Genomic DNA, 3,463 nt, shown 5'->3' with positions numbered 1-3,463 from the left:
GAAATGCACCATTTCCTCGCCACATTCGCTGACTTTTTAATCTGTTGATCAAACAGGCGAGCATCTGACGACAAATTTTATTCTCGTACACAAAGATTCTAATCGCGATGTTTGCTTTGATGAGTTCATTTTGAGATAACAAGGTTTTTAAAGCTCAATGAAATTTAGCATCTTATCACATGAGAAGATCCGTATCTTTACTCGTGCGATCTTAAATGCTAACACTAACTAGACTAGCTGAGAACCCCAGCTTCTCTCGGATGGCATTTTTGAATATCCTACCAATTAGGAGAGAACCTAATATAATCTCAAAATTCTTGAATTTATACGCCAGTCAGTTTTCCTTTTTGCGGTAATATAAGCTAGAAGATAGATAAATTGCCGCTGGCGTTTCCTTAAATATATTTTATATTCTTAATGTACTGAATTTATAAGCCGATTATTTTAGTTTAAAACTCCTTATTCTAGTAATTTACTGTAATGACTAAACTGTACTTTGACTTTGCTCAGACAAGACATACTTAAGACACAGTTTAAGGAATACTAGATATAAACCTGAGTGGCTCAATAGTTTACAAGTATTGTTAAAAAAAGTTCGTCTGTTTAAATTTCTCCTCACCGCATAAACTAACTATACCTAAAAGAGGAAAAGTCATGTCAACATGCCTAATATTCATATTATTATTATGTTTGTTTTGTACAAAATGATTAGAAATCAAAAGTTAGAAAGGGGTAGATATCACTGCAGGCAGAAACTCTGCATTTCTCTCGCTAAATCGCTAAGCCGATTTACAGACAAAAAGTTGTCAGACCTTTTGTCTCCTGAAACCTCAAACAGAGTGAACTAATCGCCTTAAAATTAATGCAATGTCAGTGTTTAGCTTATTTTGAAAATGGAACAGGCAGACAGAACTGCAGAAGGAAGAATGTTTTTTTTTTAATGTGAGTAAAATTTATAACCAACTCATCATATTATGTAAACAGTACCTATCGAAAGTGAAGGCTTAAATCTACCACACTAGGGTAGGGTAGATTAGGATAAGGTATTTGTAGAGCGCTATCTCTTCTACTCTCGCGCGTTTTGTACATTCTGTCTTACTCATCCAATTGTAGCCAGCCTAATGTAATTACTGTATAAATCATGCCCACGTGTACTGGTGCCAAAAATACTGGCTGCATTTCCTCGGTTACAGCCAGGTTGGTTCTTTACGCAAAAAATATCAAGCCCTATTCTCACCAGGAGAATAAAGTTTTTGTTAGCGCTTGAATGAAGCCTAACCTGATGATGAGCGAACCCGCTATGAAAAATTAAATGATCATAGCGCTTATCGAGTCAGTCTTTTGAATTTTGCCATCTGACTATAAGAGTAATATATTCAGATATTTTTGAAACAAAGTAAGTACTAAGGAAGTAGGTACTAAAGAATTTTGCTTCCACGAACTACCATGATCATTATTCATTTTTCATAAGCACCATAAAATTACCTACCTACTGTATTAATTTTCGGGAAATACTCTGATGAGACCAGTGTACCTCTAAGGGGCTGAATTAGCATGAGAGCACGTTTGAGGGATAATAAAGTGGTGGTAGTTGACGACTAGTGCACCTTAGGGGCTAATTTTCCTTAGCAAGTGATGATTATGAGCCGACCCGCAATATGCTAATGTTTTTAGCCTCTGGCGAACCATAGGGCGCTTCTGTGCTATATTCCTTTTTGTATTGCCTAAGATTACTTGTGTGTGTAATTTAATCAATGATTTGGAAAGTTTTAAACTTGGTTCAAAATTCTTTCAAGTTTTTCAAAGTTTTTTGAAAAAAATAAAATCTACTGTCTAACATTTTTACGGCTCAGTAACTGAAGTTGAACTGAAACTGGCGAAATTTTGAATCAACAATAAATAGCTTGCATTCTGGAAATAGTGTACATAACCTACTGTATGTACAAACAAAAAAATGTATAATCTTAGGTATGTTACTTTTTATCTCGGAAAAATATCTTAGAAACCAAAAAAATTTAAAACCACAGATCAATTTCGCAGGCATCATACCTAAGTGTGTGATCTAGGTTATTACTAATTTTTTAACTTTAACTAACTTCAATATTGTGCTTTAATTCTGTAAAGCGTGTCTATGTGCATCTGTGTATGAGTTCGTGTGTATTTCGATGAATTTAGTGGGTAGGTATATTACTTGCCTATGTATAGGTTCACAATAATAATTATTAATTTTAGGCACTATAAAATTAAACGGCTTTTATCATACAAAACAGAAACTTCGTAAGCCCCTCAAGAGAGTATTATACACAGGGTCTATTGTATGAATAGAAAATTACTCAATTAACAAAACATCAAGAGCGTAAAGGATTTATTTTGCGCGTTAAATGTAGATATCCTTTGGATCCTTCAGAGACTTACTGAGATGAGAATACTCCATTTAAACGATTAAACTGTTAATAAGCGCTCCCAACTAACAAAAGGGTGACAAATAAATTGTTTTGTGCGCTTTCAAAGCGCATAATCCGTCAACATGGATTCATCAAAGAGATTAAAGTGCTATAAATTGGACGACCATTTTAGATAGATATGAGCGTACAAATACCGAAATCAATATGATTTTTTTAGTTATTTTATAGCTTTATTATATTAAACTATGGCCTGTCCTGGCTTCACTCGAGTGAGAATTTCGAAAATCAGTGAACTGATCCACGTACCTACCTACTTCGTAATTTTTAACCGAAAGCCTGAATATAAATGTTTCATCGATATAACTTGAAAAATCATGGGCTTACTTGCATACAAACCCTACTTATTAATGAAACGTTCATCCCCCATTTCACGAAAATCCAAAATTCTTTCTTAGTGAGTGAGTGCACACGTTATAAAAGCAGGATCCTACTGTCGAAATTTCGAGGTTCTAATCTAACCCCATCGGTTTAGGTAAGTAGATCAATTCAGGACAATTCTTTTTATTTAAATATCTAGAATGTTAATGTCTCATAGTAGGTCATTACCTTAATTACTAGAAACGTACTTAATTGTTGATAATTAATCACACTTCACACTAATATTATAAAGGAGAAAGTTTGTATGTGTGTGTGTGTGTGTGTGTGTGTGTGTGTGTGTGTGTGTATGTATGTTTGTTACTCCTTCACACAAAAACTACTGGACGGAGTGGGCTGAGAATGGAGATGGATTATACCCTGGATTAGCACATAGGCTACTTTTTATCCCGGAAAATCAAAGAGTTCCCACGGGAATTTTAAAAACCTACATCCACGCGAACGAAGTCGTGGGTATCAGCTAGTAATGGAATAATGATGATGCATTTGTTAAACATGGAAAATATACCTATCATATGGAAAATCTTCTGCCATATTATGTGAATCTTTTAATGTTTTATTTAATATACTAAACAATATAATATCTCATATCTGCAGCTATCGCTTTACTTAAAAATTCCTAT

Source organism: Maniola jurtina, chromosome 16 (assembly GCF_905333055.1).
Source record: "Maniola jurtina chromosome 16, ilManJurt1.1, whole genome shotgun sequence".
NCBI lineage: Eukaryota > Metazoa > Arthropoda > Insecta > Lepidoptera > Nymphalidae > Maniola > Maniola jurtina.
The sequence above is the reverse complement of the archived record's forward strand: the minus strand, read 5'-3'. Positions refer to the sequence as shown.